At 37.1% G+C, this 23,862-nt stretch overlaps 1 protein-coding gene across 1 annotated transcript in view; it reads right to left on the bottom strand.

Moving 5' to 3' along the window:
- The window catches only part of SPON1 (spondin 1), a 191,566-nt gene that overhangs the window by 30,954 nt on the left and 136,750 nt on the right, over window positions 1-23,862 (bottom strand). The gene's annotated exons all lie outside the window — the stretch shown is intronic.

Raw genomic sequence — 23,862 nt, 5'->3', positions numbered from 1 at the left:
TCAGAGTAGTGCACAGTGATGACAGGTATAAATAAGAAGACCTTTGCATCAGAGAAATACCCCAAACCAATATGACCAAACTGTGTGTGTTCGGTAACACTGTCACAGAAAGATAACTGTGTTGTATCCTGGGCTATTAGTCTGCACGTTGTAGTTCTTTGGCAAAAAGTATATCTTGGGCTGTAGATTTTGTAATTGACAATCCTTGGGGCCAGAGGAATTTACAGGATTAAATCAAGCAAAGAAAGAAAAATTGCTTTTAATGCGTTAGAGATCCATGGGTTGAGAGGCAGGCAAAAACTAGAGACTGCTGCTCTAGGCAATCTAACACATCCTGTGAGCATGTATGATATATTATTTATTATCTTCATATACATAAGGCTGTAAAGAGTCCATGGTGGATGCGCCGCAGTCTCCTCCAAGTAAAACCATTGATAGCACTTTCTCTTTGCTCTCCATTTACTTATGTAAAAATTACAGAGTGAAATACAGCACCCACCTGTGGAAACCCGTAGTGTGGCAAAGAATTGTACAAAGATTATTTCTTAAAGTCTGTAGGAATTCCTGCATCAGCGATTCTAAAATTTATATTGGTACAATAAAACCAGGACAAAGGCAGGAGACTGTTAACAAGTCTCTGATGCCCAGAAGACATCTATCACACTTTTTTAGAAGCATTTTCCCCATCTCCCTTAGGAATCCACCCTGGTAATTCGCCTAGAGGAACACAAAGTTCGCAACTCATTCACATGATTTCTACTGTCTTTTAAAAATAGTTCCCAATTAGACTAAGAAACCCACCTCATACATTACCAGTAATTGGCACTTCCAACAGAGCTGACCTTTCAGTTTAGTGATAATAGTGCCATTTCCTGCTTGATAGCAATAGTTCTGATACCCTAGACTAGCTCTAGTCCATATACAACCCTGTTTAAAGAAAGCAATTTTCACCGGTTGTTTCTACCACTCTCAATATTTTCTGACTTCTTTTTACCAAAGCAAGGTAATTACAGCACTGATGGGCCCTCTTTGTAACACACAAGTTTTTCAGTCTCCGGAATACATATGTGACATGACTTCTCCCTCAACCTGAGTGGATGGATAAGCCATTTCTTGAAAATCTTTCTTAAAAATATAGATACTTGGCCAAAGCCAACACTACATTAAATGTCCTGAGCTAAGACAGTTGAAAGTCTGACTGTATAAATGCAAGTAAGTATAAAAAGATTTAATCAAACTCCCATACTACTGATACAGTTTGAATAAAGAGAATTTTAAGATGAAAGGGAGCAATCAAACAGCAGGCAGCACAGCTACGCCAGCAGGCAGATTAACCAGGGCAGGCCCTGGGTGAGTAGCCACAGGCTGAGCTGCCAGCACAACCCTCTCCCAGCCTCCCCGCTGGGCTGGGTGGCACCAAGCAGAGATACGCTCCATGCAGGAGAGATGCGTCACATCCAGGTCCTTCTATGGAAAAACTCTTCCTACCTCTATGCCTCCAAAATTGGAAGAGAAATCTTTCCCCTCAAAATGATTTAAAAGGAAACTGATTAAATGAATGAAGTTAAAAATCTGAAGCTAAAAGGCATTACTTGTCTTTATCTGTCAATGGAATTCACCTTAATTTTCAGTTTTTCTTGTTTCAACATCCTAAGACTTTCCAGCCAGGCATATCTTCATTTACTTGCCTTGAGAACACATTTGCATTCAAAATTATTAACTGTGTTGTACATCCCAAAGAAAGTCTGTTGTGAGCATGAACAGTTATGTTTATTGAAATGATACACTGTTTACCTAATAGAGGCCAATAATTATGTCAGTAAAATTCAAATCACTCATGTGTGAAAGCATTTTAACATGTGTGATTCAAATTAAAAATGAATTCCAAGAGTGCATGGACTATGATTAATAGTTTAGTAGTAAATGCAGAGGGAAGAGAATAAAGAACAGAGCATGGAGCATTCAGACATCCCCACGTTTTTAAGGGAGGTGAAAATACACATGGAAGAGCTGAATACATGGCTACTTCCTGAACAGTAACCAAAATCAGAAGATGCAGAATCCAGTGTTCTGATGGGCCTGGAAGAAAAGCACACATTTTTGATACCTAAAGCTCTTTGACAATTGCACAGGATTAAGCTGCAACTTGAATGAAATCATTATTATTCCAGACTGATATTCTAATTATGCAGTTGTCTCTATCATGCAGATTTATATATTTTTTTAATGAAAAAATTTAACACCTACACTGTTATTAATGCCACTGTATATTTACTTCCACGTGCACTGATAGACACACAGATACCTGAGTAGATATTTTGTACACTAAAGAGTTTTCCTTGGACAAGTGTTTATGTCAAGAAGACGAAGTCCTGGAAAACAGTACAGTAAATTCTGCTTGCCATCTCCTTGAGTCTGGCTGGTAGGCTTTGTGCCAGCCCGGAAAATCCAGCTCTACTTGCCAGTTGTGGTGCCACCAGTCTGCATCTCTCCAGCCTCCTGCAGGGAGCAGGCTCAGGTTGTTCCTCCAGAAAAGCAGTGACCTTCCTCTACCTCCAGCCTGTCCAGCTGGCCTCTGCATTTTTAAGGGAACATGATAAACTTAAATATCCCAGGCAAACAGATGTTATCCACCTCACAAGTTCACAGCCTTGTGAACAATCTATAGCTAGAGAGCAATCTATAGAGAAGATACAGTGCTTGGATTTACTGGCCAATCTCTTTAGCTGTAATTTATTGGCAGATGGTAGAAACTGAGAGGATATGAAATGTCTGAAGAGAAACCCACAAATTAATAATATACAGCTAGTTGATACAACCCAACTGCCTTGAATAACCCAATTGCACAGACTTTACAGTAGGGGCATAAAACACCACATAAGTTTTATGAATTTCAGTTAACATTTTCTTAGGGCTTGCTGTATTGCATTTGTACCTATTTTTCTCTCCTCTCATATTCCCAAAGTTTTGCTTTGATTTTTGGAGTAAACAAAATCTCAAATTCACATCAAAATATGGCAAAAGAGCTAGGATGTTTCACTGTTGTATGTTGCAAGTTGTCTTGTCATCGTTTATGTATTTGGCTGGGAAGCAATGATTCCCAAGTAATGAAACTGTTAGAATTTGAAAAAAAAAACCACACCTAAATCACGTGCACAATGATGGAGTGTCAAAACATTACAATGTTGGAACAAGTTAAAGGGAAGGGCACCCATGCTCTTGCTTCGAACTGCTGGAAATCCTTTAGGTAAAGTCAAAGTCACACACCTCTTCCAACAATAAAAGGAAAAAAAAAAAGAAAGGGAAGAAAACTGTCAAGTCTATGTTATGCCTCTCTGCATGCGGAAGTTGTCAAGGACCGAATTTCGGACTACCTGTCAGTTGTTACAGAGGCGAACAGGAAGAAAGTTGCTACCCTCTTTCCTCTTCACATTTAAGGAGGTTTCATCCTACAGTACAAATCACAGAATTGATACTTGGGAATTTGCTGTTGAGTTTTTGCTCAGTCGATATCACGCAATGGAGTACAGGTATGACATTCCCCTGTGAAGGTCACCGGTTAGTCCCGGCACGCCGCCGTTGCACACGGGCAGCAATTCCTGGGAGCAATGCGCCCTGCTCCTCAGCGACTCGCTTGCCCTGTCTGTCTGTGTCTCCGTTTGCTGTGAGAACATCCTACCACTGATGCAGCATCTCTGCTACTCCTATAAGCAGGAAGTCATGATTTAATAAATTAGCATAAGCTCTCAGGAATCTTCTTGGTAAATCCCTTTGAAAAGCGTAGTGAGGCATAATCACTTACAAAACTTGATATAAAATCTTTGTAGAACCTACTGAAGCCTCTTCTTTAATTTCAGTTACTAGTTCAATTATACGATTTCTGTTCCCAGTTGAAATAGAAAGAACCCTTCCCTGCATGCTTAGAGCTTGCTCAAAAAGTCCAGTAGAGCCAAAATAGTTCGTAGATTGACTTCAATACTTTTTGGATTATGGCCTAAATTAAAACATGCAAAAATAGCAAACAATTATCCTTCTCTCCAGATTCTCCTTCTACATTTGTGCTTCAAGCTGGGGGCGGGTGGTTGACTCAATAGCTGTTCCCTATGAAAGCATCGTCCTCTAAAAAGTCCCAATAATGTGATTTTAAAAAGTTGATAGTGTCATTCTAATACAGACAGCCTTACTGACATTCTGAAGTTGGTAAAAATTAATCATTTACTTTACATCCGTTTGTTCCTGCAATGCACAAATGAAGGCGCACACAGAATAAAGTCATTAAATGGCAACAAATAGAATCCCCTGGTATGAAACCACTGCTAAATTAGATCGTTCAGCTGTGCACTTTACAAAAGATTAAAAACATTTCCTCATCTTCAAGAACAGAAAGTGGGACACAGCTCAAAAAAGCAGCATTGAAGATAGAATTTGATTTGAAGTCTTTCTCAACCAAGGGGATTTAAAACAACTTGTTATAAGGGTAAAATCCATTAAAATGTAATGAAAGCTTTCAGCAAAAGTTTTAAGTATTGTGCGAATACTTTAGAATAACAGAGAGATTAGCAGGATCTGGAAAACCATGGAAATTATTTCATGCTACTTTTTGGTAACCGATGTCATTAGTATCTTTTCTGTACTGGAAATTTTTTTAATGAGTAATTTTTATTACCATTTTTATTTTATGTGTGTTAAATAACATTGGAAAATGTTACTGTGCAGATTGCTTAGCAGTTCATAATGATTTGATTCGGTTCAGCTAAACAAATGACAGTGTATTATCTGACAACAAAATCAGAGTCAGATTCAATGAACTGTGGGAATGAAAAACACCTGTTTTGAGCCACAGCTTAATTTCACTCATTTTACACCGCCATGCTTGGCATTCATCCAATTGTTTTAGAACAGAGAACATTTAATTCCTTCCACAACACTTGTCCTCATAATATTTGAATGCCTTTTGATCCACAGTGGACTGATTTTCACAAGGTTCTTAGAAAGTGGAAAAAGCAATATTATCCTCAATTCACAGATGATGAATCGAATGTCTTCTGGAAATAAACCCACATATCCGAGTTTTAAGATAGCATCTTCACTGCAGGATCATCCTTTCCCTGAAAAAATAATTTGTTATTGAAGAAGATAGAGATAAGGTGAGAATGAAAAAGTACAATGCACAGTATGTCTTCTGTTGGGAATCAAATGCTGTAAAAATGAGAATTATATAGTGCTTTGGAGGGATAGTTGGGTGCTCTTAAATGCCAATCAGTCTTCTATGACGAGTATAAATAGACCTTATTCCACCTCTACCCTATGCAGACACACAGAAATCACTTTAGGATGTGAAAAGTGTGCGTTCAGTATCCCTTAGTTCTTCAGTTCACGAAAATAGTTTCAGGCTAACAGAAGTCTTCAAAACCGCAAATTTTGTCTCCTTGTTACTACACAGAGTATAGTTAGACGTCTTGTTACAGAGTACTGTTAGGAGGAGACATTTAAGAGACGATCAAACATCTGCTTTCATGTTCTGAGCAACCAGGTAGTCACAAGGAAGCCTGAAGACAAAGCACCAAAGACAAGAGGATGCTATAGCTATTCCTCTTGTGGGCTTAGGTACCTCACTCATTACTAAAAGAACATGTTTACTTGGGACTGAGAGTATGAAGCTTCCTTCTGAAAGCAGAACTACTATTAGTGTTTATACCTTTATGCAGGTACAATTTTCTGCTAAAGGGTTTATGTTTACAACTTGTCTTGCAATTGTCCCTGCTGCTGAGTGAAAAACTGTCTAGATGACATTGCTATATAGTCTACTGATGAAACTACCACAGCCTGAAAAAAGGCTTCAGTTTTGGGGCCAGAGTGCAAGACTCATAGTTAGGCTACTTGCTGGAGAAGGAGGAGTTCTGAGCTCTGTCCTATGAACTTTTTATCTAATAACCACTTAATGCTAGAAATGTTATCAGGCAAGAGGGAAGAGACTGTAATTTTAAGTACATGTACTTAGATTCTATTTAAGTCATGAGTGAGGTGTACCTTCTTTGATGTCATAGGATTGTTCTGATTCAATAGCATAGCTTCCCATAGGTTGAATTTCATGATATTTGTTTATGAAAAATTCAACTGCAGCAATAGATGTGCCAGAAGGTACATTACAAGGCCAGAGAAAATGAAAAAGTTCTGTTGTACCCCAATACAAATGTACAATTTCTTTTCAGGTTGAAGTTGTACCCCAATACAAATGTACAATTTCTTTTCAGGTTGAAACAAAAATAAAGACCAATCTTTTCTTTAAAGTACGAACTAACGCAAAATACCTGGTTAATTAATGTTCAACACATTATGGACTTCCATGGATATTAGTTGAAATATGACACGTTTTCTCCTGGTTGATAAAATCTGTAGACATCTTGCCTACCTCAGTTTTACAGATGTATTTGAATAAAAACGAGACACTCATGTAGGCACTTTACTGAGGTTTGTAAAAACTTTAAAAGAAAAAGGAAGTAGTTGTCTGCTCTGTGGTAATAAAATATTCCTGGGATAAAAGCAGCTACATAAAGCTTTATTTGCTCTGGAGTTCATCTTCACGTAAATATACACGTTTGCTTTATAGTTAACTGTGAATGTGATCTCCTGTAATGCGCTCTGAATGGGCATGTTTTATTAACTCCATAAGCAATCAGCCTGCTTTGAGTCTCCCCAAATTTCTGAGAATTTCTTGTTTATGTAGAGCATGTCAGAAGTTTTCCATAGCTATTAGCATGGTTATTAGAAAATCTTACTTGCAAGGCTACTACTGTGAGCTGGTAATACATCATGCAACACATCTATTTTGCTCTGGGTGCAGCCAAAGAGGTTGCTGAAGTTGCCCTAAGCCTCAGTGCTGAGATGCAGTTCTGTTTAACATGCAGAGTTTTTGATGGAAGAACGTGCAGGAGCTGTTTTTTTCCAGTTCATGAAAAAGAACATTTTTGAAAAGGTTAAGCTTTTAGCCACAAATTACTTCATTTGGAAGGGGGGGAAAAAAAGCCCATAATTAAAGACAAAGACTGATTTCTACCATTTGATGACAACTAGATTCTGTTTAATTCTATGACTGACTTAGATTCAGGCAGATTATACTTAAAGCCAGTAGCGCAGATTTGGGGTTACTTTAAGCAACAGCAAAAATACATTTCAGCCAGTGGAATTATACCAGGATTGTGTTTGCCTGTTTTATTTTGACTTCGCTCTGTTTATAATAGTTAGCTGAGAAAATCACACATATTACAAGATATATAAATATGCCTGAATAGAATTCATTATTTGATCATAGTACATACAAATTCAATATTTCCCTGTACAAATATCCATTTCTTTAATTAAAAAGTCTTATTTCTTTTCTTCAATAAACAGGTAATGACATTTCTGAGAATATAAAATCTATGTTTTTCAGTTCACCAAATATGAATGTCTGGGGGAATTTCCAGGCTTTTAATAAAATCCACTCAATTACAAAAGCACAATTTTGGGGCTGAGATGGATAAAGAAATACTGTAGGGGTGCAACTGAAGACAAGTGGAAGGAAAGATGAGCATTTAAATCCAATCCTCCAATCCTGAATTGTTACTGTCTGAACTGGCCCTGTTTCAGGAGAGCAAGTAACCGAGTGCTTCAGACAGTTCCAGCTTAACTGCTGTGCTGTACAGGAAAGCCTTCCTGAATTGGATACTTAGCAATTTTGTATTCACTTTTACTCTGTTAGATAATCAGGCTGAGAATTTTCCCCAAATGTGGATATTGTCCATACTTCCAGAAAATATGGAAATATGTGCTAAAACTACAATTTCAGGATGGTGACTGCATAGATGCTAGCTGCCAGTGCACATTTTAAAAAAGCTTTTAAAAGGGAATTATAGCAATTATAATTCCTGATTTTATGAAAAACTACTAGGATGAAATGCAAAAAGATGTTCATTGTTACTCTTAGTATATACCCCAAAAGCACCACTTCACTTTGCATTAACAACCTTCTGCATTACCTGTCCCACAGGGTTTTCTTTCAATGAAGTGGTTGTTTCAGGAGGGGAATGTAGGCTGAAATTAATAACAGAAGTGTTGCTAATGGCAACAGTGAAAATAATATGCTCTATTTTATTTCCATTAAGGTGCAGTTACATAATCTAGGGTGTCCCAATAAAGCAATAATTCATTTTTGCATAGTATAAAGCTTAGCAGTGTGTGATAATGAGCCCTAGGTATGCTCTGAGTATTTGAGCACTCATTTTCTGTGGCTGAGCAGATTTGATAGGAAAAGGATCTCTCTTGTGAATCCGCTTCTTGATTGTGTGTTGATTTTCTACTGCACATTTTGCTTCATTCTACATAGAATCTTTACTGTCTTTAGGATTACAGAAACATTTTGGGATCCTAAATTACTTTGGCAAAAGCAAGGGAAGATCTTTTTACTACTCTTAGGAATGGCTACTTTTTAAAGTAGGTAATTAAACTAGATTTTGAAGCTGACCATAAGCGGTGTAACTCCCATCCTCTGCTTAATAGGTTTATCCAATACATACCCTTTTGTCCTCCTTCTGTCTTAACTCTCCCAATTTCATCAATCCTTTAGACCAAACTAGCCTTTAAACCTGTATCTAAGTGCTATAAAGCTACTGTTATTTTAAACTCACAAATGATCTGGGAATGGTGAGCACACCAGAAAAAAGAGGAGGAAAAAAAACTCAAAACAACAAAAAAACCCACCCAATCCAACACACCAAGGCATTCTGTGTATAATAAAGCAGATGTATGCAACTGAATGGCAACCTGCAAGCAGCAAGACAAAAACTGCATTCACTGGAGATAACCATAAAAGTGTTTTAAAGCACTAGGTTCACTTGTCAGGTTCATACTCGGGTAACCACACCATTTCTTTCTCAGACTCCCTCAAATAGTTTCAAAGCAGTCAGGGATGAAAACATTGAGACAAGTTCTTGGGCATGCTACAAATAAGTGTGTTTCAACTGCTTAACTATCAGCAGGAAACCTCAGGAGAAGGTTTCTCTGCTCTGAGAAACAGCCCAGAGAACAATTCTGTCTTCTAGTAAATGCAGGCAGTAAGACTCCAGGTACCATGATTATTCATTCTGCGGCTTCTCTCAGACATTAGCCAAATGTAGTAGCTTGAATGCAGGAGAAATAATTATTCAGATAACAGAAAGTGATTTAAATAAGACCAGCAAATTAGCTCAGGAGGTGAGCTTTCCTGACCCTTGATAGCATTTTGACAAATCAATGTCAGGATTTTCTTTTTTCATGCAGAATGTACAAGATAAATATTCTAAGTGTACTTTAACTGCTGTACAGAGGCAATCACAACAGCTTTATTTCCCTTCAGTAAAGATGGTGTGTCTCAGCCACCCTTTACCATTTCTTCAAAAAACAACCCCACAAAAAAAAACCACAAAAAACAAACAACCAAAAATGTAGCTTTTAAACAAATTAAGGAATTGAGGATCATATAATGAATTATATTTCCTGTATTCTGGAAAGGAGTATTCTTTTAAAGAAATCAATTTCTCATCTCTTCCTCCCCCTGTACACTTTCAGGCATTGCCGTGACAAACAGGTTGCTGCCCTTGCGGACCATTTCTCTGGCACTCTGTGGTCTTGTGGTTTATGCTTTGACATTAACCTGCCTCAAAATTGAATGACCAAAACACACTTGGTCTCACATTTTGGACAAAGTAATCTCAATCTCTGACAAGACTTACGAGAACAGGGTTTTAAGAGGAATGCCAGAGATTTCTCCAAGGAGTGGAGATGTTGCCTTTTTTCTCATCAGGGGCTGCCCTTACCACCTCCTCTCCTTGCAGCTCCTTTCCCTTTGAAAAACAGCTCCATCTACACTGTGTGGCTCAAAGGATTATCTGTGTAGTCCTCCATGGATAGTGGCTCCAGTCTGATAGTCCTGGTTCTGCTTGTGTACTTTAATTTTTGCCTCATCTTTGCTTCTGCACTCCTCTAAGTCAGGACAGACAGAGAGAAGGAAACTGACTGCACTACCCATCCTGAGGGCAGGGTTAGCTTTTATGGGAGTGGATAGCTTTTGGTTTTCTCAGATGAGGAACTCTTCTGTCCTGTTCCCCATGGTGGATTTATATACACTTGGAAAGGTCTTCTTTAGGTAGATACTACACAGAAGCAAATCTAGAAACTGAGACTGACCCAGAAAAGTTTTCTTGGCTACTCTTAGGAATTTCAGGGGCCTGAGCTAGGTAACATTGTCTCCCATCTCTTGATGGTTTGCTCTGGCTCTCGAGCAGTTAGACAGCTGGGAAATACTCTTATGATTTTTTTTTTGGGGGGGGGGGTGGGTGGCTGGGTAAGCTATTTAGCACTAACTGTTCCCACAGAACAGTGTGGGAGGTCAGATAAAGGTTATCTCCCTATCTGGTGCCCACAATATTTATTGCTTAAAGAGATTCAGGTATCTTTAGATCAGTTAGTACAGCAATACTTTACATGTGCCATTGAGCAGAATTAATATTAGAAGAGGAATTATATAAGACTTACAGCTTTAAAAACAGTAGGAGCTGCTATTAGAGTGACATCTGCAATTGATGTAATTAACATACCAGGGAAGAGCTATTAATTCCATTGTAGAAAGTTTCCATTGTTTTAGTTTCTATTTGCTTACTTAGAACAGCAAAAACAGAACAGAGAAATAAGAATTAAACCCTGTAGCCACAGTACTGTATGTCATCCTATAGTAATCAGAGATAAATGCGTGATGTTGTCTCTGTAATAAGCCAGACATGAAGAAATATGTTTGTCTTAACAGCATCTCTAAAGTACTTTGTAAAATCCCTGGAACGTCAAATTGCTGAGTGTAGCGTTCATGTAGTTATTTTATAATCAGAATAGTTCTACATTAAGGAACATAAAGAGAGGCTTGGTCTCCAAAAGAAGGTATTCACCTTATTGCACTGTACTTGCTTGTCACAATATTAATTCTAAAAATAAGAAAATAGGGAGAAATAATCACTGCAGTGAGGTCAGAATGAATATAAGTATCTTCATTTTAGCTATAAAATACCACTAACTGGAAAGGACACAGCTTAAAGCTGTGTATCGAAGTGTATTGCTAGAAACGCTTATTGTGACGTACATCCCTTGCTACTTCCCATGGTTGTTTTAAAATTATATGTACACTGACCTATTTATATGCTTATCTGTAAAGCTAATGTGCTGAATATAGGTTTAAATTTTAGAATTTAGGTGTTATTCGTGTTATCACGAAATGACACAATGCATTATTATGCCAGGAAACAGGTGTTTTGAATATTCCATGACATGTTCAGAGCCAAAAAAGCATGCTCCTCGTTCCATTAGTAAAGCACATATTTTTGTTGTGATTGTCTCATTTGTATTCCTTTAGGCATCTAATAAACTCTTTCTTTTCTAGTAACTCCGTAATCAGAATTGTACAGTATTAGAATTGTGCACAGTTCTTTTAAATCAGATACTTATTTTTTGTCATCTTTTTTTTCTCTCCTTTGAGTCCTCTCTCATACCAGACTTCTGCTGGGGGATTTCCAGAAGAACCTTAAACACAAACACCATTCCCTTCTTTGTTTGTACAAAAGTAGCAAGCCAGACTGGTCCCCACTGAAGTCCTAATTCCAGGGGTTAAGCCACTTTATTAAAATCATTTACTATGCCTTAAAATAAAATTAGGTTGTTTTCTTTTTACAAATCTCTTTAGAGATTAGAACTGCTCTGTTATTGCAGGGCAAACTTCCAAGGTGGTTAATAATCAGAGCAGCAAAGCATAGTAAATGCCATGTCTCATTATGAAGCCAGTGAGTGCTTGGACTCTATTCACTGGAGTAACTTTAAAGATACGTCATCCTTTGGCTAATCAGGATGAATGTTTTTAGTGTTCATGTTTCTAATGCAAAAGCATGCAAAATTCACAGGGACATTCCATCTTGTCTTCTCCTGACACAGCAATTGTACACTGAAAGAAATTGATGGAAATGTTTACCACAACAGAATTGCTGACTTGTTGCACCACAGTAACTACTGAAAGACTATTAAATATGCAATTACTGTAGCATTCTCTAAAGTCTGATGAGCCAATTAATAGCACTTCGTATTTGCATGGCACCTTGCCTCAAGGAATTTAAAAATGCTTTTAAACAATAATTAAGTTTAAAGCTCTCCTGTAAATCATTTACACCATCATACAGACTCAGAAGCTATGACAAAGTTAGCAGACCAAATAACCCTCTTACAGTTCAGAAAGTTTTTTTCCAAGCATGTTCACTGACTTCCAGCACTATGATGATGCAACAACATGCCTTGCAAGAAATAAGACTGACTATCATACCGCCACTGGTCTTATCTATAACTCTGAAGAAGTGATGTCTGGTAATCCATGAGTAAAGGTGAGGACATCAAGCTTTCTCTACAATACTGAAGAACCACCTTCTGATAATGTAATTACATTCAAACATGGCACCATCTACAATCTGGACTGTCAATTTGAATTTGTAGTTAAAACTTTAATTAATACAGCAAGCATGGTCAAGCTGTCTGTGAGATACATTAACTATGTTAACTTTGTATTAACTAACAAACAGATAAAGATAATCGATGGCTCAAACCATATCTTTCACAAAACCAAAACCTATGTAAAACCAGCCTAAAGGCATGCTATAACCCAGGTCCTTAGCAGGCATGCAGTTGACTTTGAAGAGCAAGTGTGTGTCTTTCTAATATGCACCTGACTATAATGGGCTTATAAATGAGGACACTTGTCTAAAGAAGATAGATGAGAATTTTGAACACTTCTTTTCCCTGAATACCATCTACAAAGCCCGAAGCTTGTTGTATCTCATCCTGTTCTGGAATCATTGTCTTATAATCCTATGCTTGAAAAAGAGTATATTGCCACTCAAAAAGTTCTCTCAAACTACTAATTCAGCCTCATCTGTCTCTACCTCAGGCAGAAAGCAAATGACCTTTTCCCACTCCATCCAGTCTTGGCAATTGTAATGTCAAAACTAAGTTTTCTGTGCACCAACAGATTTCATACAGTGCTACTTGCTGTGCCCAAAACCAAACAGAAGTCATAACATTTCACAGGAACTATGTAAATTAAATAAAAAAGATATTATGCCCTAGGAAGAAATCACACAGTCAAGAAAAAGGGAAACCCAATCTCCAGTAAGATATATTCTTATGGTCAGGAAAACCTACAAAATATTTTCAAAGCCTGGGAACTGAGATCCATTACTCTCTGCTTATGAACAATTCCTACTGTCTCATATGGGTCTACCTCCTCCCCACCACCCAGCTGTACAGTTAATTAAACATAGTCAACATTCAAACTTCAGAATTACCTTAAATTTTGAGCTTTATCTCTTCCTGTAAACTTTCCTCCTATCAGAGAAACATTTGTGAAAACGCTGGGAACAAAATCCAGTACTACTGAGCCAAGGTTCGATGCTTTTAACCATCCAGCTTCAATTTCTCCAAAACGCTCTGCTCATTTTATAGATGAAAACAAACCTCTTTCTCACACAAAGATCTGAAAAGATCCTAATTGCTCATAGGCTTACACCTTACCAATTATCTATTTTCTGAGTCAGAGTTGCTCTATACAACAGACAAGAACATTTGCAAGTGCAGACATTATTCATGAATAATGTTAGTTTATTCTCAAATAACTGAATTATACAAAAGTTATAACCATTTTCAAAGGCAGGTGCTACTTACTCTAAGCATGGCCAGGTGAATCTGGATATAACACTTCATAGATATGATCAGACTACTGAACTAATTAAGATGATATTTTTTTCTTTCCACCCGTTTTACATATAGTTCTTTGCAGCTTAGCCAAATACAGAGACTTCTAAACTGTTCTGAATATCTCTCTCTTGCTGATCAGAAATACAGTCCTGATTGTATCAGCCTTTCTCAAAGACTGTTCTCTTAATTACTTCTTCCTATGGCTCCAAAAGGACTTACAAAGAGCCTTAAATATTCAGTTTCTTTTTTTCTGCTTTCAGGTCCACATTTCTACTGATTTGTTCTGGATGTTTCTTGTATGATAAATCATCCAGCATTATTGGTCCTATGTGCCTGCATGCCTTTCATTTTTGCGAACTAAATTCCAACCATCTTACTGACTGCAGCTGCTTTTAAATACACTTTGGTGTCAGCAGTGATTTACTTTTTAATTATATTATTGCATTCGAGATGAGTGGTCCTATTGTTTTCTTAACAGTTGCTTTAAAAGCAGTGCTCAAATAAATGAAACCTCAGCATCTGAGCAAGGAAAACAAGTTAATTTGCAATTCCTTAACAAAAGAATTTCCTACAGTAACATTCTTGATGAAAATATTGCCACATTTCCCAAATCTTTTACATTTTAGCAAGATGATTAACAGGGTCGTTTACTTGAAGTACATTCTAGCTGAGCATTCTTCGGAGATTCCTGACAAAAAGACCAGCAGGGACACTACAAAGATAAGATTATTTCTGTCTGTCTTCCAAAAGCCTGAGAGACTGTTTTACAGGTTTTCTATTTCAGCTGCAGAGACAAGTTGTGACTCCAATGCTCACCAAAATTAAAGACTAGGGATTTGAACTTAGTAGAAGGTCCATTTTAGTCCTTTGATATGTGTATGTAATTTCTGTTGTCTGCAGGAGTACATTTCTGCTGTATCTGGGGCAAAATTGAGTGTATAGGTAAGCTGGTATTTCTCCAGGGAGATCTTATAATCAGTAAAAACAAAAACATCACAATCCATTGCAAAAATGTACTCTCTGCAATGGAAATGTTAAGCAAGAAAACATTCATGAATGTGGAAAGTACAAGTTTATCCATGTTCTGTTGAGTTGCTTTAACCAATATTTTTTAAAAAAATGCCCTGACACATGCATGAAGCATCAGATATTAAAAATATTTATGTAACCTTATCAAATATTTTATGCACTTCCATTACACTGAAACATTATGACCACAAATGAAAAACATGTCCATGGGTTTCAGATCACATAATTGTTCTCAATTTCTGCACTACTGGCCACTATTGATCTGGCCGCTACTAATCTGGCTGAATGAAGCACAGAGAATTGTACAATTCGGTAAAAAAATTTCTGTATAGGATATGTGGAATTGAAAAGTAGCCAAAATAATAACCATGGCCCACAGTTCCTGCTGATTCTATGCATTTGCCAAAAAAAACCCAGTGCAGTGCAAGGCTCACTTCATAGTGGGGTATGATTTTTTTTCTGTTTTGTTTCGGTTACCTTTATGGTTCTGAAGGTCTTTTTCTGTTCCTTGCAGCAATCATCTTCAAAGGAACAGAGAGGAGGAGAGAAGGGGAAGGAGCAGATGTTTTAGGCTAATGAGCAAATAACAACAAAGTAGTTGCCATGGGGGCTTTAACATTACTTTGAATCTGAGCCTTGTTTATCCAGTACTAGAAATGTGTTTGGTTGCTGAAAAACATGAAACAATTGCTCAAGGTCATTTTTCAAGGAGCAGTTTGTAACCCTTGTCCTCCTACACTACTGAAATCGGAAGGAGCAGGTCCAGGAAGAAGCCAAAGTGGTAAGCCCTGCGAGACCACTCCAAGAGAACATTAACAACCAGTGTCTCCGTTTACCCATTAACCAGACACAACTCTGGTTGGAACTGAGTTGTGACGGTCATCTCCTTTTCTGGAGATGTTGAAACTGTAGGTGCCCTCATGCTCTCCATGTTCAGATTAGCGATGGTTTGGTCTTAAATGTTTTCTGACTGCTTTCAAAGAGCCCACAGTTATGGACTGAAAGTAGAAAAAAGCCACAGATAAATACTAAACACGTAGTCAATTCATTTTTGCGTCTAAAGTCTTCCTTTTGGAGATAACTATCTGCTGAAACTGAAAACTTTACAAGCCTTTCTGAGGATAGAGTGTAACTTTTATTATTAAAGACAAAAGGTTAAGCATTTGTTCCTACTGCAATTCTTGCTAGTATTAGGGCAGGGAGCTCTTACAGTATTCATTATCTCTGCATGTTTGTGGGTTTTTTTTCATGCGTTTGCTTACCTAGGCGAAGAAGGGAAGATATATTTAGGAGCTACATCAGTCTGCAGCCCACAGAAGGCTTCAGGAATGCACAGTGCAAGCATTTTAGAATCTTTACCCTCTACATATCATTTAATGTCATTATCTTTGCTACAACATCATCTCTGATGTGTCAGAGAAATCTCTAGGGCCTAGAAATTACTCATGAATTAATTACCTGAAGCATAATGATTAAGAAAATAAATTTAAACATCACAATTTCATTTTCTATTTAACTAACATTCTGGAGGAAAAAAAAAAAAAAAAAGAACATTCAGCAAGTTTTCATATCCAGGTGCAAAAATTTCTTCTTCTGCCTGATGGGTGATCCATATTTTATCTCACGGCGGTAAAGGACTTATTCTCATCAATGTATATAGGATTTGAGAAAACTAAAATTCAGTAAAAGCTTATATATCAGAATGTTTGACGTTTCTAGGCTGTTTTATAAGTGAGGGTCTCAGCACAATAAAGAATGTAATATTGTTATCTGGTAAGAATTATTCATTTTTCCATTATACACACATATCTGTAAGCAAAAGTCTTGTCATAAAGTTCTTATTGTCTGATGAATAGAGGACTGACTCTTGAATTACAGCTAATCTTGTGCAGACTAATGTAGAATATAGTACTTCTAATACATTGCCTTAAAAAGAAAATAATCATGCCAATAGCTTGAAAAATGATTTTAAAATAATCAGATCTCTATTGAAGTAATAGTGCTGTTAATAGCATTTAAAAGTTAGCATTACTGTTATAATTCTTCTGCTTTACATATAAAATATAAAATCAGCTTTTTAATAATACATTCAACGTGCAGTTGAAGTGCTGCAATTTCTTACATGCTTTCAGCCAATATACTATGCAGCTTAAATACATAATTTTATCACACAGCAATTATAGCATGTGAGTGCTTTTATTATTTTGTTTGTATAAATAGGATTCTGAAACCCTCTGGTCACACATAAATAGTGGTATTTTAAACAATAATGAATGGAAAATGATTGGTTTCTTTTCTGCTGTACCTCACATAAGTAGCATAAATGTATTCATACAAGTATTTGCCTTTCTTATGTAACATAGTAAGTTTTTGTTACAAACCAAACTTTAATAATTGATTGCTCCTTTTGCCATGGGAATATGGAAAACAAAGATTTGCACACAGTATGCATGAAAACTGGAAGACCTAGTCAATGAGGGGTAGGTATGATTTTTAAATAAATAAAAGAAAGATATTAATTCAATTAACACATTAATTCAGTGAACATCAAAATGATCTGCTACTACAAACTCTAAAGGTGCAGCTTGGGTATATACAGTAAAAATCTGCAATTCCTAATTTAGTTTCAAACATATCCTAAATCCACAAATAATCTGTGCATGAAAAAGAAGTGCAAAGATATATTTAAACTAGGCACAAGACTGAGAACTGATGCTTAAAAATAGAATCTTCTCTCTCGATAGCATTTTTCTGGGATGACAGTCTAGGACTGGGGAGTGCCTGCTTCAGTGGGAACATGCCACCAGTGACTCAACCCACGGATTGTCTTGACCCATCTATGGTTGCGCTTTTGTGGTTCACATACCTTCCCAGTGCTCCCAGTAAAGGCCAGTGATACTGAATGAGCCGTGAGAACGTTACACGAAAATGAAAAAGGGAGACAAAGATGAAACATTCAGATGCAATTACACTAAATGAATAAATAAGAAGCAAAGATTAAAATCAATATTCCAGTGCTCGAAGGCAGAGTAAGAACAGAAGTTTACAGGGTGCAGATTTCTCTCTGTTGCTGATCAAATACAAGTGAAACGTGGGTTTCAAGGAAAAATAGATTTGACCTGGGAGGCTTGTGTAAGTGCAAGACCTGAAGTAGTTATCAGAACAGTAATTGTTAGCTGAAATTAACCCTGCTAAATTACACTACCTTCATCTATGGAGCCTCATTTCAAGCAATCATATCAGCAGCCCTCTCAGCTTTGAATACGTGCTGCGATGCAGAATAAAATGTGACTTCTTGCTTTTTTGTTTTAGATACTTTCAATAGCATTAAAAATGCTACGTCTGCTACCTTGTCTCAGCTAATTAATGTCACAAAACATGATGAAAGCACACCAGCGTTGATTCACTAACAAGATGGTATTTGGTGGGTCTATAGTGACCTGTCGTATGCCTCTTGCAAGAACAAGCAAGTCTTTTGTTAACGAACACATTCACATCATAAGCACTAAAATCACTGCTTTATCCTATAATGCTACAGTGATTAACATTTATTAATTTTCACACATGGTATGGGAGAAATAGTAATGCAACTTCATCTTCCTGTTTCAATATTACTTCTTCTTGTCTACTGGTTCACGTGCTACTCGCTTTTTCTTGCCATATATTTTTAACATCCTCTTGTCTTTTGACTTGATAGTTGCCTAGGGCTTGGATTATCTCTGTCTTACATGCCTGCAAAAATATAACACATCTACGCCTAGAGGCACTGATCAGGTTTTTAAGGCACTGCTGCAGCAGCAAAAATCAATAATCCTTGGTATAGTGGAAATGAATGAAGGCTGTTATACGTGAAACCATTTAGGAATTAATAGCTTTGTAGGTATGGCAACAGAGTTCCCTCCCAATCCCCTTCCCTTGTCTTTGTTTATTGTCCAAAAGGACTTACACTGAAGGACAGGTGATAGTTTCTCTCTGTAGGATAAATTAGTTTGTGCAGATCTCTGTTGCCATAGTTAGGCTAGTTTAAAGCTAGTTTGGGTATTTCTGCTCTACGCTACAATTACTGAACCGTGGGGTAAACACACACAGGCGAGTTTCACTTCAGAGTACTCACCTTTGGGGAGTACTTAGTCCCTGCCTATCTGGTTAAACTCCAGTTGTTTTTGAGTCATCTTAGGTCACTGCACGCTCACCAGTGTGCCCAAAGCCACTACGCTTTCAGAGGAAGCATCTCTATGTGTCTTATTCCCACACATTGCTTACAGCTATTGGACAGAGGTACGATACATGGTTAGAAGGACTTTCAGTCTATCTAATCCATCAAAGCAGCTATTGTGCTATTAAACAGCAGAAGCTGTGACTGGCAGAAAGGATGAGTCATTTGTACAATAAACACAAGATTTTGCTGTAGCATCTAAAGCCACAACTGCATGCTGCCGTTCTTATCTCAGGATGATAAACACAGAGAGAAACAGAGGGAGACAGAGAGAGGAGAAGGAAGAAGAGATGGTATTTTGATTAAGGCAATATGATAAAGCGTAGAATTAAGGCGATACGTTATATGTTATCTTTTTGTTAGGGCAACCTATTATACCTTCTTAAGTGGTATTCATTGCAGAACAGGAATTCTCTTCTGAAATGTGCAAGACACTATATAAATCGAGGGTTAGTATCATTAGAGCTGGATGACAATTTTTCAGGGAAACAATACTAATTTTTTGAGGTAGAAAGAGATTGTAGAAATTATTATTTGTTTCGATTAATTCCTTCAAAGTTTGGGCAGCTTTCTGCTGGAAATACACTTGGCTTCCCATCTAGCAAGCTGCCTGGGAGACTGGGATTTTGTTTATTTTGCTCATGACTGGCACTTAAAAGTCTCACAAATCCAGGAGTGCACTGCATATGTTTCTAAAGGGGATTCAGTTTTTCGTTAAAGCCATGACTTTTAGTTTTTTTTGGCTCCCTGCCATTGAGTTGAAATGAGGGTGATTCTCCCTGCTGCAGCTCTGGATTTCCAAGCCGTCTGCTATGGGTGCTGCCTGTTGGCCACAGCAGATGCCCAGACGAGCAAGCTGGGGAATCGTAGGCTTCTCGCAATGCTGGGAGTCTTGCCTGAATTTAAGGATCTTCCGGTACCCTGGCCAATTTTCTGAGAGTTTAAGACAGCCAGTACTGTCTCACTTTTGGAAAACAAACATACAAACAAAAAACCCCCAACACACAACAGTTGAACAGAACTAGAAAAAAATATTCCAGTTCACTGGAAAAGCAAATGTGCTACTGAACAGCTATGAACAGCTTATGTGGCTGTCTTAGGCTGCACATTTATTTTATGCTACTCTTTGAGTTCAGTCACTATTCCAATCGCCCCCTGATGTCAGAGTGAGTCGGACTTTTTGACTGGATAAACTGAAATACCTGAGATGCTGGAAGAGCATCTTAAAACGCTTCATACTTTTTACAAAATCATGTACAAGTACTTAAGAATGTCCCTCTTAAAACCACTACAATGCCTCTATATTTCCACAGTCTATTACTTTTGATTAGGATATTAAATTGCAGAAAGAGCTTTTATCGAGAAGAAAAAGTAGTTCTGTTCCATCCTTAAGCAAATTAGCATCCTAAACTGGATTTCTAAGCACATTTAAAAAAAGCCAGTTGTTATTAAGCCACTAGATATTTTGATTCAAAATGGACAAAAAAGTAGGCAATAGTCTCATTAAAACAAGATGGAAAAGACGTGGGAGGCAGGAATATTATCTATATTATGTATGACTGAAAAGTAAACTCCAGTTCTGTTTCCTTGCACACCTAAATCCCATCCTGTGGACAGACACTGCTAGAAAGAGGTGCAAGAAGAACATGTGAGAGTGGTCTTGGTTTGGAACCTGTGGGCTTTTTGAGAAGCACATGGATCTATCTTGCATAAAGACTGCATTTTGACAATAAACCTCCCAGCAAAACATCATGCGTATATATCTAAGTGACACCAACTTACTGGAGCCAACCAAATTTCTGAGGTTTTTGAGTATCCCTTACTTGTCAAAAGAAGTTCAATTGTTCTTGTCTTCTGACGGTGTAAAATAACACTTTAAGTGCTTAAACCCACATATTTAATTTTCTTAATATAAGTTTGCAGTAATGGGGAGTTTATGTGCATCTAAATAAAATTATTTGTATGCTCAGCTTATACGTACACATACGGAAGTCTATCATAAAATCTGGCCCTTAGAGTATGCACTAGTTAAATAAAAAGATGTGTGTGCTACACTAGGGAATACAGATTTCCTATGAGTAAAAATCTTACTGAAAACAGTATTTAACAATTTTCATTTTGGAAATGATTGTAATGCATCAATCTGCTATGACAGAATAAGGCATTTGTACCTTGTCTGCCCAAACGCTATGGTTTGTCACGTTTAGGTGCAAAACTATCTCAAGGGTAAAAATCAGGTTGAATGCTGAATAGAAAATTAGTTACATTCCTAGATTCTAACAAACGTGTGCATGCTTACAGATATGTTTTGTTGACAGTCTTTAAATATTTAATTCCCTCATTTTACTCAAAATCATTCTGCTCTCTGAAGAAAGAAAAATCTTAGCTTGAAACTCTTTCAGTCTGAGGTAAAAAAATTGGACTCTCCAACTCAATATTCCCTTACTTTGACCTTTCGTAAATCCACTGAAAATTCAATTTTTCACAGTTGGTCATTCACTGAGTAACTTAACACAACCTCCTCTTTGTTCTGCACTCTGTCTTATTAGACTGTACACTGCTCATGAAAATGAACATTGATTATTGCGGTGCACTTTGCTTATGTGCATGCTTTCACTGCTAAGCTTATGGTACCTATCATCCGTTTGTATACTAATTTATAATCTTGCGAATGGATTCAGTGAAGACTGGACTGTAAATGAGTAAATGTGAGTGCTGTTCATACGTGGAGTTATTCACAAATGAGATGCATGTGCTTGAACTGAACTGTCAATTAAAGCATCTTGGATGCTTTTCCCTTGGCAAAGAGCTGTACTCACTAACATGTTTATAAACAGATTTACATAGCTTTTAATGTTCTATTTTTCCCAGATGATGCAGTAAACATTAAAATACATCAGTGATGAGCCATATATATAAACAAATAAAACTTGCAATTAAAAAAAAAAAAAGTAGGAAAACAAACATAATAAAAAAGCACTGGAGCACAAAAAATAAACCATCACCCATATGCTGACTTAGAATATATCAGATTCATTGGCAGCTTCTGTGACTTTGCACGAGTCATCTGATCATAACTCAGAGGAGGGGCATTTAGGTCACCAGTCTGAGCCCTGGCAGATCTGAGACTGCAAGAGTGCAAATTTCCCCCAAAGTCCCTTTTATTCCCACATTTATTCTCATTTTCATGTCGAATGCACTTTGCCTGCACATTCAGAACAAGTGCTAAAAAAAACCAATGAAAAAGTAGGAAGTTTTGAGGTTAATTTGAATGGTATTCAACCTAAAATAGGTTTTATGGGGTTTTTTAGATTATTTTAGTAATTTCTTCATTTTCTTCAGAATTGCCAGTGACCCCAAAAATCAGTTATTGCTAGGTTTAAGTGCATTAGCCTCTTAGGCATAATGATGATTGTTATAGTGTTTATTATATTGTTACATTATGTTGTATTAGATTGTTATATTACAGTCCCTTAATATTTGTTACAGCATTGACAAAGCACCAGGATGAACTAAGGTTACTTTTCAACAATAAAAGTACTGAAGGATGATGCTGAGCACTTAATATGTAGCTGTACTGGAGTGAGATACCACTTACAGACAACACTTTGTGAAAAACTTATAAATCAAAGCGATGGCAGAAATTTTGGTAGCCTTTGCAGAAAAGCTGACTGAAGTGACAGGTTTTTCTTTTATCCTGTTCTGCAGGTGACACCACGTTATTTTCTAAAATCTAGGGATTGCTATATTCTCATAAGCCCCTACACTGCTCTTTCTGCTCTAAGGATGCCAGAGCTATTTAAGCAACTTCAAGAAGTGAACAGGTTTGACAGTTTTTGCCTGAAGTTATTGCTTATCTCTCAGATCTTTATTAGTAACAAACGCTTCCATTCAATTCACCTCAGAAACATTGAATAGATGGGGTAATTGGGCTTTGGGGATTTTGATGGCCTTTTATTTAATTTATTTTTTAATTTTTTTATTGTACTGACCTATAGAGTACAGTCTAGCTACAACAAGATAAGCATAATGTTTTCAAAGAGCAGATGAGTCAAGGCTCGCTTTTATCTCATATAACGACACACCAGGAGAGCACAAAGCTTCCATGTACTGTTGTATGCAACATCACTATATGCAGATGGAGGAACTTTTAAATTAATATCTTCTCAAATCAGCTACCAAATATATCTATAAGGTACATTCAAAGAAAAATATCTATCTTCTTTACAGCATACTTTTTAAAGTGCCCTCCCTGGTTCCTTAAGCCAGAGGAGGACACGAGTCAGTTTGAAATAGCTCTCTTATAAACATAAGCTATGCTGACGCGTGACCAGCCTCTCTCTTTCTGGGAACTAAGGAGTATTTTCCTTTATAAATTGCAACTATATTTTTGTTAAATGTCTCTCTTCTTCGAATGAGCCATAAAACAGAATATTCTCTTTTTGATACTCTGGAGAGCATGAGATGAAAGTGAAAGAATAAAACAAACCAAAAAATCCCTCCAAAAGTCCTCTAGGAGGAAATAAAAGTCTTCCACCTGATGTGCTTTCAGACCGATAACTGCTTTCATGTGTGTAAATACTCATATTTTGCACAGCTTTTGAGTTCTGAGGTACTAGCAACCTAAGACATTATGAAAAAAATAGGGCAGTCAAGACCAAAACTATGACATCTTAGTGAAGGAAGACGTAGTTGAGAGTTAATTCTGAAACTGAGCTATAGAATTCAGTTCCATGCCAGAACATTAGCTTGCTCAAACTATAGCAGTATTTATAAAGCTATTTAGATGCTTTACTCCCATCGCAACTAGTTTCCAAAAAGTG

Source organism: Tauraco erythrolophus, chromosome 6, assembly GCF_009769465.1.
Source record: "Tauraco erythrolophus isolate bTauEry1 chromosome 6, bTauEry1.pri, whole genome shotgun sequence".
Taxonomy (NCBI): Eukaryota; Metazoa; Chordata; class Aves; order Musophagiformes; family Musophagidae; genus Tauraco; species Tauraco erythrolophus.
The sequence above is the reverse complement of the archived record's forward strand: the minus strand, read 5'-3'. Positions and strand labels throughout refer to the sequence as shown.